At 35.2% G+C, this 12009-nt stretch overlaps 1 protein-coding gene across 1 annotated transcript in view; it reads right to left on the bottom strand.

Moving 5' to 3' along the window:
• The window catches only part of CRPPA (CDP-L-ribitol pyrophosphorylase A), a 303756-nt gene that overhangs the window by 31372 nt on the left and 260375 nt on the right, over window positions 1–12009 (bottom strand). The window lies entirely within an intron of this gene.

The raw sequence follows: 12009 nt of genomic DNA, 5'->3' as shown, positions 1-12009 counted from the left end.
ACTATATCAACTCTTCATATATCTCTGGCATATTTCTCTAACTGAACATATTTATGTGAAAACAAGATCATCATTTCTAGAGAATGTCTGCTGTCTACTTACCACCTACAATAATCTTTCAGATAGAAAAATCATTTACAGCTTAACTTTACAATTTCTCAAGAAAAGGATTTGGCTATGTAAGGGTAGGACTGGCAAAGGTGCTGTATCTTGGGGTGAGGGGGAAAACATGAAACTATAGAGCCTGAGAAACAGAAAAAAATACATTTGAAGTACCTGCAAAAACTATTAACCAAATATGTTTTAGAATCTTTCAAGAGCTTTTAAGAGATCATCACAGGGTATTCAAATTATGCCATAAATCTGCATTTACCTGTATTAACCTGTGTTTCACATTTTATCTTACATCAACGAGGTGTGTGAGCTTATTATAAGTGCAATCCTACAGGAGTATCAAAACATAAACACAAGGAAGAAAGGAACTTGATGAGTCTAATATACTTTCTAGTTATATAAAATTGTCTACATATTATGAAAACATTTAAAAAGACATATTCTTTAAAATTATGTCATGCTTTGATGGAATGGTAGAAGAGTAAGAATCATTAGTTAAAATATTTACTGAACATCTTAAAGGACCTATTCACTCTCTTTATGTGTAGCTCACTTTATATGAGAAAAACACAAGGCTAGGAATTGAGGAAGAGGAAGAGTGGAGTGTAGTTAAGAATAGAAGGAGGAGGAAATGCACAGTCTAGTAAATCTTTGATGTGAGAACAGTGTGCCCTTGGGTATCTCATTAAGGTTCTCCACTCTCATTTTCTTTTTCATCTGCAAAATAGAGACAACAAAACCTGACATGTCCACCCCTGAACCTACCCTATGCACACCAGATTTAAGTTTTAAAAACAGGAGATCCAAAAAAGTCCTGATCAAATGTAACATTTTAAGAAGTTAATGCTGATAAATTAAATTACTCTAAGTTTTTTTCCAAGTGAACAGTATTAATACTAAAATAATTCAAAATAGAAATGTGATATAGCAATCAAATGCTTTTTTCTTTCTCTTGCAATGAAACTATACTAGCCTTCAGACCCCTGGTGTTTGGCATATAGTAGGCACTTAAGAAAAATTGATCAATAAAGGAAAGAAGGTATGTAAAATACATCTCTTGTGCTACCCAGACTGAAATCTGCTATATAGCTTAACAGTTAATAATATTACTTAAAGAATCCCAACTTAGATACTTGGCAGAACTTTCTACATTGTAATTCCAAGACTAACCATCAATAGCTGCATTGTTTTTCCAGAACAGAAAACCTGCAACAAAATACAAAGAGGTGCCATGGTTAACAGACTCATAGTCTGGTCAGCCATATTTCCCACAGACCTAATTAAAGATTAATATTACTTTGCCATTATTAAATACCTTGCTTAAAAAACGCCAAGCAGAATTATTGCCCATGATAAAGCATATCTAAAGAAATATTTTACAGGCTAGGGCAAAAAAAAAAAAAGAAAATATAAGTACTACATTTATATTATTAATTTACTATTTTATAATAGTTTATAAGAAGTATTATTTCTTTTATTCATATATATTAATAGGCAGAGGCTTGAAATAAACTATAAAGTTGAATTGCCTCAGTTGAAGAATCAGGAGCAGCAGTGACACTTCCTTTTCTGACCCCCTCACCATCCACAGAAGCCCCTGACCAACCTGTAAGATTTTTCTCTAGAGCACAGTTTCAAAACTATGGCCTTTTATAATCCTTTTTATCTCACTCTTGTAGGAACAGCCTTTCTAATTCATGGAAAACTTTGATGAGGTTTGAATATTTCTCAGCAACTGCTATGTATCTGTTTCAATAATCCAGGACACATCTATTTATAAACTTCTGCCATTTTTAACAAACAGAATGGTTTTTAACATTTGGGGGGCACAAACCCTCAGGCAGTGTATGTCTCAATGAGTGAAGATAGGCGTGACATATTTCACAAGAAAAAGAAACTAGTGGAATATAAGAAGCCATGTAGAGGATCATAGGGGAAGGGAGGCAAAACTGAATGGGAAGTCATCAGAGAGGGAGACAAACCATGAGAGACTCTTAATTCTGGGAAACAAACTGAAGGTTGCTGGAGGGGAGGTGGGTGGGGGATGGGGTAACTGGGTCATGGGCATTAAGGAGAGCATGTGATGTGATGAGCACTGGGTGTTATAAGCAACTGATTAATTACTGAACACTTCATCTGAAACTACAAAAAAAAGAAAGAAACCAGTGCACAGCATGCTGCATGTTAATGCCTAAAACTGGTCAGTGAACCTGAGGTTAAGAACCTTCCTTGGGTAGATCCTTCCTAATTGTCCAATTAGCATTCTATTTCCTGCTCCTTCCTCCTTCCATGTCAGTTGTGATCTTATACCAGGGGTCAGCAAACTATGGCCCTCAGAACAAATCAACGTTACTTCTTGTCTTTGAAACATGCCATTGGAACACGGCCAACCATTCATTTACAATTTGTCTGTGGCTGCTTTTGTACTACAATAGAGATGAGCACCCACAAAGCCCCTTTTATAAGAAAAATTATTTTATAATAATTTATAAAAATATTTTGACACCTAGGCTTTAATTATACAATTTCTTAAATATTTTATCAACACTTGGTGTCTGAATTCAGGCAAAACACCAAGAACCCACTTTTCTGTATTTTTTTCACTAATTTATGTAAATGAGTTAAGAAAATAGATCCTAAATGAGCTAAAAGCTGTACAGAACTTTTGCTTTACTTTCTTACAAAGACTAACAAATATAAAATATTAAACATAAGAGATTTAAGTAAGCTATGTAAATATGAATATTAAGATATTTCATTTTAAAGGGCATACCAAAAAGGCACCATATATTCTACCATTCACTATAATTCTTATCTTTCCCAGGCTAGTAATTAACAGAGTGCTAGAAAGATTATTTATTTAACTACATTTCAAGTTGCTTGATGAGAAAACCCCAGCTAAGTGTTTGTATGAGTAATTTTAGACAAGCCTGGATCTTCCACTGAGTACAAAATATTCATGTACTCATCTTAATTTAAATACAGGACCACATTTAATGTGAAAAGGTTTCTAATTTCAAGAATTAAGTTCTATATTGTATAAAAGAGATTATATAGTAAGAGAAAGACTATACATTGAGATCCTGGTAACTCAAATATAAATGCTAATAAAACTATTGATTTTGAGCTAATCATGGAAAAACAATTGTTTCAAATTAGTCCCTATTTCTTAAAAAAAAAAGTAGTGTGCGTTAAGAATTTTCCACATTTATATTCATACGCTATTATTTTAAATTTCTTTGGCTACATTCCTAGTCTACTCAAAATGCACCATCTACATTATAAGTATAGGTCTGTAATAAATCTCTTCTTTAGAATAATGCATAATTCAAAATTCTATCCTGCGTTAAATTCTAATGAGGTTTTAAGTACTTCTAGATTTTAGCACATTAATGCATTATAAAATCACCAGAGCAAAGAGTAATCAATCTCGACCTTAGTTCACCTATACCTTAGTTTCTTCTTCCTCAACTAAGAATTATATTAAGATTGCTCCAAGATGATTTAAAAATGAATAACAAGTGCTTGAAACAGATCAAGAAAAAAACTCTAGTAAATATTTGTAACCGGGTAGGCTTGTCAGTTTTATACTCTATTTGAAGCTCATGGTTAAACACTGAGGTTGGAAAAAATATAAGATATTCTTTATCTTGTAATTGGCTGAGTTAATGAATACAAAGCACTGAGAACACCACTGCCATATGGCAAGCAGTATACAAAGTCCACATCATGACCATCAGACCATGACCATCATCCCCATCTTAGAAATACACCACACGAACAAAAAAAACCTCACCTATATATAAGCTTCCTCTCTGGGCATGAAGTACTTGAAGGTGAAAGTGATTTGAAATATACGCTTCTGGGTATTTAGAGGGTAAACCTTTCCATTATTCAGGAAAGATTTTATGGTAAGACACCCAGAGAATTAAAAACTTCTCTATGCAACAATTTTGAGACATAAGTCAGTAAAAATCCAAGGCCAGAAAAGTGTAGCACAGAAATCTATGGATATGCATGAGATCCATGTAAGCTAGGGTTTAAGTAGGATGTGAAGTATTCATAGATACAAGCTCCTAACTGGAGAGAGAAAAGTACAAATAAGGTCACTGGACATGCAACTGCCACTTACCTCCAAAAGAAATTATTGAATGATGAATGTTTAATTCTGGTTGAAGTAATATTAATAAAGTCTATTTCTCTCTGATAGGGGAATGACAGACTAGCTATGGTTTCCACAGTCATGTGCAAAGCACTAATGTATCTATCATTATTGCCTCTTAATAGCAGCACAACACAGTAACAATGGTATGAGCAATGGAATCTAGAGATGTGGTCAGATACTGTAGCTATGGGATGTAGGACAGTTTTCAGAAAAGACATTACTGGAGGGACCACCTATAAAACCACCCAGCAGTTCTCCAGAAGTCAGCAACACCTGAATTACAGTGGTCACAATGGGAATAAAAAAAGGAAGTGGGAAATGCCAGAAAGAATTAGAATTTAGAGCACTTAGTTATTGACTGTAAGGCAGAGAGGAATAAGGAGTGATTCTTAGAGGCATTCAGGTAACTAGAATTATAACGGCTCTCCTAATGAACAGAGGAGACAGGAGAATACGGTAGTTCAGATTCCTTACCTATAAAACTAGAATAAATACTACCTCAGGGACAGGCCATGGCAATTAAAGAGAGAAAGCATGAAGGCTAAGCACTGTAGTGCACAGAATCAGGCCTTCAACTCGCTGGCTTCTCTTGTTTAAATAGAGCTGACGGTCCTCGGGAAACATAATCACGGTAATGTTTGTAATCAAGGGGAAGGTGATACGTGTGGCTGATTTATAATCACATATACTAAACTTTACATACAATTTATTCAATAGGTGTCACAGAATTAACATACAATATATATAATTGTGTGAAATGAGTAAAGCTTTTGAACCACATCTAAGTTTTCCACAAAACTATCACATTATGCTTTTAGACTCAAATATGGCTCTGTAAAATTATTAGTATGCAGTCATAAAATAAATATCATGCACAATTTCTACCAGAGTCATCACAACACTTTGAAAACAGGCAAGTTAGGATCAAATGGGATATAATCATGATGATACTAATAGTAACAACAATAAGTAAATTTATTTTTAAAGATTTTATTTATTTATTTGACAGAGAGAGACACGGCGAGAGAGGGAACACAAGCAGGGGGAGTGGGAGAGGGAGAAGCAGGCTTCCTGCTGAGCAGGGAGCCAGATGTGGGGCTCGATCCCAGAACCCTGGGATCATGACCTGAGCCGAAGGCAGTCACTTAACGACTGAGCCACCCAGGCGCCCCAACAATAAGTAAATTTTAAACAGATGCAATTGGGGCACCCGGGTGGCTCAGTCAGTTAAGTGTCCAACTCTTATTTCAGCTCAGGTCATGATCTCAGGGTTGTCAGTCAGATCGAGCCCATATTGGGCTCCAAGCTCAGTGGGGAGTCTACTTAAGATTTTCTCTCTCTCCCTCTGCCCCTCCCCACCCTTCTCTCTCCCCCTGTATAAAAAAAAAAAAAAAGTTATGCAATTAAAGATACTAAGAATTATTTCTAAAATCCCCAGTCCTATAAAAAACTTACTAAACCTCTGTGGTTCTCTAACTGCAAAATGTAAAGAAGAAAATAAAGGAAATTCTACTGAGGTGCGGTACCTTCTCCTCATACCCAAGCCGTAAGTCTGAGGCCTCAGTTTCCTCATGTGTAAATTTCTGTGTGAAGCCATTCTCCAAACAGTGTCACTGACATGTATTCTCCGTTCTGTGACAAAAGGGCATCATAGTCTACTAAGTGTAGGAAATGCTGGGTTAAACTGGCTTCTTTGTAGTAGTTGCCTGACTACTCAGAATGTTTTATAAGTCAGTATAAATCGTGAGTCTTCATCAGTTTAATACAGTAACATACTTTTTCAAATAAATTTCACCATGTAGTCATTAACTCTTTTGGGGGGTCTGGGGGGAATACTGGGAATCCATGCCTTTGATTATTTCACATGCGTTTCTAATATATTATGTCATGTGAGCCACACAACCATGAAGAAGGAAGAACTAAGGGTCCTATTAGAGATAAAGAAATTTAAATTCAAAGAGATAATGCAAGCAGCAAGTAGTGTGATTTACCTTTAGATGAACTGAATCTCAATCTAGCAGTGTTATTTTATGAACTGAGACAAATTTCCTGATCTTAAGGAGAATGTCAACCTGGAAGTGGAAGAAATGCATGTCTCTTCCAAGTGTGACATTCTATCGTACTGTATACAACAGCCACCGTGCTGCTTACCAGCTAACGGAACAACTTAAGCTTTTGGAAACACACTTCGTAAGTTAAGCCAAAATGTGGAGGCACTCCATGTTATTAAAGTACAAAGTATTTGATATTTGATATTCCTGGAACTTTCTGTAATATCTAGATTCAAAGTTCTCTTCAGAGAGACTGATGGCTGGAAGACAAAGGTAAAATAAAGTTTTTCAAACATAAGTAACGTTTCTGAAAGGACAATCAGCTGCTAGTTCTTCATTTAAATCTTCATGAGAGGCTCTTTAAAATTCTTAAATTAGTAACTGCACATTTGCTCTAAGAGTCAAAATGCATTATGCCCAGGACCCATTTTAAATTACAGAAACACAGATAGTCATGTATTCAATTCCTTATGTGAGAGACCTGGCCTCAACACCAATACTTTTCCTGAGAAATCTCATTATGGTGTAATTTTCAACCCAGAGAAAATGATTCTTATTTTGTTAAGGCACATCCCCACCCCCAGACATGTACGCACACTTCATTATGAATTTTGGGAACTTTAAGAAAATATGAAGTATTGGGGAAATCTTTTCACCAAGATCATGACATATAAAACATGATTGCTCAGATCTGAAGTACTTTATTACACTGTTAATATCCAGTTAATCTGGGTACCAGCGTATTTTTAATTCTGTTATTATATTTAAAAATACATATATCCCCCTTTTAAAATCCCTTAATTATGCCACTAAACTTCATTATGGTTTGACTCAAATTGTTGTTGCTTCATCTGCAAGGATTTAAAAACAAAACAACTATAGTATCTTAAGGTTTTTATTAAAGTTACACTCACACTCTAAACAAATCATGATTTTAAACTATGGTATTAAATTCTAATAATTTTGACATTTCATTCTCCAACTCCTTGTTGTCACTAATATACAGTATTTTGTTTCAAGCATTTTCTAACAATAAGCTGTAAATGTTCCTTACCACTATTACATGTTGATGTATTAATTTTCTATTTGTTGCCATAATAAATGACCACAAAGTCAGTGGCTTAAAACAATACAAATTTATTATTTTATAGTTCTATTGGTCAGAACTGATACAGATCTCATTAAGCTAAAGGCTCTAGGGGAGAATCCATTTTCCTGCCTTTTACAGCTTCTAGAAGTTAGCCATGTTCTTTGGCTTCAATGCCAACAATAGGTGGTCACATCTTTCTCATTTCACATCTCTTTGATCCTTCTGTCTCCCTCTTCCACCTTTAAGCACCATTATGAATACACTGGGCCTACTCAGATTATCCAGGACAATCTCCCTATTTTAAGATCAGCTGACTAGCAACCTTATTTGCATCTGCAACGTTAACTTCCTTTTGCCATGTTAGGGCACATATGTGCAGGTTCTAGGACTTAGGGCCTGGACATTTTTGGGGGGCCATTATTCTTGTCACCAAGTTGGCTACAAGCTTATACTTTATATGCTGTCAGTTGGGATCTGTGTTTATCATCAAAGGCATTTCTATATAAAGAATGTTTAGTAGATAAAGACTTCAAATAACAAGTAAAATAGCACACGCTTTGTACTAAAACTTGAGGACAAAAGCCTTAAGCAACTTAGCATCTTACGCATAAGTTACCATTTTAGAAACTTTAATAGAATCCAATGAACTTTACACTCATCACATTTGAAATCGAAAAACTGGGATGATGTAATAAGTGACACCCCAACCTTTCCCATAAAGAGGCAACCCCCTGGTTTTCAGAAAAGCATTCCACATGCCTCTCATCTATCTCCTTATAAACACCCAAGGATTCACCCTTTAAATCCAACTTTCTATCAGTAGCCTGATGTAAGTATGTGTGGTCACAACAACAGTCTAACTTCATAATCACACATGCTTGCATTCTGTGCTGTCTCTACCAAGCATGGCCTTCATACGACTGATGCCATTTATGTAATAGTGGCTTAATTATCTGCACTCAAGAATTAAACAACAGAACTTCCCTTCTGAAAAAAATATGAATTTCCCCTACTTAAACTCAGTTGTACTCTAAGCTCCTTGATGGTCGGAACATGTCTGCCTTATTTCAGTGCCTTCCACCAATCCCAGCATGTAGTACAGACCCAAAAAAGTGTTGTTCAAAGAGGAAATGAAGGCATAGTAACATAGTAACTCCAGCCTTCTACCATTTTTGTCTTTACTTGCCTAGTAAAATCTCCTATTACTCTCATTATATAAGTTTTGCTTTAGTTAAAAATCCAACACGTGGTCATATTTTACAAATTTTTATTTACTGCCAATTATGTGCAAGGCTTGTCACACCTTTCAATTAACACAATGGCGATTTAGTTCCTGCCTTCATTCACGTAACTGTGGTCTTCCAGATTTTTCGATCTTACTGCATTTGATGCTGATATCCACTCCATGAAGCATTTCTCAGTCCCCTCACGCAGGAAGGATCAGTCTCTTCTAGTCCTTAATACTGTCTGCTCCACTTGCCATTTATTCTACCTCATGTAGCACTTATTTATATACACATTGTATCTCCCCCAATGCAATTTCTTATACAACCCCTTTGAAGTTATTTTTACAAATACACAACACTTTCAGCATAGTTGGACATACATACTATTTTCTCTTAAAAATATAATATCCACAAAAACTTGGGAGGAATATGTTTTCTACTCTGAAATTGTAATTCTCATTTTCATTGAATGTAATTCTTTTTTCTTTATCAACAGTGAAATATTTATGAATTCCTGGCCAATAGAAAATATTTAGAGTGGGATTATAAAGTAAAACTGGGGTACTATGGGTAGATATACAGTAATTATTATTCTGCAGATAGAGAATATTCATTTCAATTATCTCTGTGTCCTAAAGAAGTTAAAAAAACTAAGTTCTTCTCCAAGAGGTAACCATTACATTCTATTCTTCCTAAAGATGTGTCAGCAGTGACAGACGTACGCAGCAATCATTATACAGTCGACCTTTCAACAATGTGGGGGTTCGGGTACCAAACGCCCGCCTAGTTGAAAATCTGTGTATAACTTTTGATTCCCCAAAAACTTTACTAATAGCCTACCCTTGACCAGAAGCCTTACTTATAATAAAGTCAATTAATGCATATTATTTATGTCATATGTATTATATACTGTATTCTTACAATAAAGCTAGAGAAAAGAAAATATTAAGAAAATCCTAAGAAAGAAGAAATACATTTGCAGTACTGTATCTATTGAAAAAAATCTGCATATAAGCGGATCCACAAAGTTCAAACCCATGTTGTTCAACAGTCAGCTGTACCAACAATAATTTAGTCCCATCACACTTCCCATCACAAGGAAGGGAGCAGGGGCAGTACAAAACAGTTACAAATAGAACTCAAAAAAACCTGCAAGATGTATATGTTACATGCAAATCTCTAAGTTTTTCTATAAAGCTTATGAAGGTATTTTCTGTAATATTTTATGGTATTAATACAAAAAGGGCACAAAAATTTTGCATGTGCATGATAATAAAGGGTGGCCCTTCTTAGAGTATGTTCTTTGAATCTAAAAAACCTTACATGAGATGGCAATAGATGTGTGGCCCAGATGAAGCAGACTGCCCAAGAGAACGTGGCCAGCTACCAAGTGAAGTAGGATTTGATCTACAAATGACTGTCAGCTCTTTTTCTAACCCTTCTAATAAGTAACAACACTGTCGCCTCAGGAGAAGGCAGTGAGGCGAACCTGTGAGTAGGGACAAGTCTGTTGTTGTTGTTTTTAATTTTCTTGCCAACCAATATTTCAAAAATGTTCTTTAAGGCTTTCTTAAATAAACAAGCCTGCCAAATACAATAAAAACTTAATTGATATCCTACAGTGAAACAAGTGGATAAGCAATAACTACATCCAAAATGTATCACTTCATGCCCAGGAGAAAACAATTTTATGTGGTAAACAAAAATAAAGCCCTCTCAGTGAAGTTTCTGAAACATCTTAAGGTACCCTTCAGACTTGAAGCAATTGGTATCCAGAAAAATGAATACTGTGTTAAGGATCAGTAAAGCCTCAAATTTAATTTTGAAGTTTACTCTTTACAAGTTTGAAAATTTCTTCCATTTTATCTCCTTTATACTTTATCTTCAGAAAGGAAGGAAACTAATTTCGAAGCAGCCCTGCTGTTACCACAAGCAGCATTTTCTAAGAGTCATTATGACTGTGATAACATTACTGTAAGCAAAGGCAAATCAAAAGCAAACCCAAATCATAATTTCATATACACACAACAAAATCAGATTTTAGAAAAACAAACATGGGCTTTTAAAAAAATTAGGTCTACGTATGTTTGTTTCACCACGTCACCGCGAACCAAGTCATTGGTGATTTGGAAGGAACTGGGTTGACTCAGATACACCTGGGATGGATTCCAGTGTTAAAAAACAAACAAACAAACAAACAAAACCACACAGGCCTCCAATGGAGTCACCTTATGCTCTGCCAAGTCAACAAACCAGGGCTTAATATCTAACCTACTTGCAATCTCAACCTCCCACAGAAACATAGTCTTAAGGGGTCAGTCAGGATTTTTCTTTTCAGCACCAATGAGGTAATCTGTCATAGGGGCCCTCTCCATTCCCCAAAGGATGATGAGGTCATCTACCCAATAAGATCTCTTTTGATTCCCCTAAAAGAAGGTGACCTTGCTTGAAACAATCTTTCTTTTCCTTTGCTAATTGTCCTGTCCCATAAAATCCTTCCATTTTGTACAACTCCCCAAAGTTCCCCTTTACTTGCTAGATTGGCTGCTAATTTGTAAACTGATTAATAAAACCAACTAGATCTTTAAAATTTACTTGAGTTTTTATTATTAACCACTAAAAATCTCTATTTTAATGCTTTTCAGTGAGTCTATGAGGTGGTGAAGTTGAAACATCTGCATTCTATCTTGCTACAGCATAAAAAGACAGACCAAGGCCATGATAATATTATGGAATGCCGTATCTACAAGAGCATTCTGCAGGGAATGCACAGGAAACATGCAGATACCCCTTCTATGCCAGTGCCAGTGATTTCTCACTAACGTCAGAGAAGCCGTGATAATAAACATGACATCACCATAGGTACAGGTAGTGTGTTCAGTATTGAGAATATCAAGACCCTTTTCTAGTATTCTTCATTTCTTCAAAATTTAGCATTCAAGCATAACATTTTTATTTAAAAAGACAGTATGTAGTAACTCTATTAGCTGAAATAGTTCCTTAGGAGATCAGCAAATATACATCTATTTAATCAGTTAGCCTTTTAACAGAAACATCAAGTATTAATAGAAGCTCATTTCACCTCATTGGGACATTCTACATACAATGAAACTAGTGTGATTTGATATAGTCAGAGTGCTTTTTGAGCCATCATTACCTAAAAACCTTTTATACTTGAATAAAGATTTTAATTAAATGAGCAAAATGACTTTTTAACTAAAATTTTATCAAAAACTCTGTACTGTACAATTTCAACATAATACTTAAGAAACTAGGATTTACTTAATTTACTTAGTAGTATTATTTCCCCTCAATTTGGGGATAATCAGCAACTTCCTTTGTACTTTAGAATTTTTAAAGCTT

Source organism: Phoca vitulina, unplaced genomic scaffold, assembly GCF_004348235.1.
Source record: "Phoca vitulina isolate PV1807 unplaced genomic scaffold, GSC_HSeal_1.0 scaffold4, whole genome shotgun sequence".
In the NCBI taxonomy this organism is placed as follows: Eukaryota; Metazoa; Chordata; class Mammalia; order Carnivora; family Phocidae; genus Phoca; species Phoca vitulina.
This window is presented reverse-complemented; position numbering and strand designations above follow the sequence as displayed.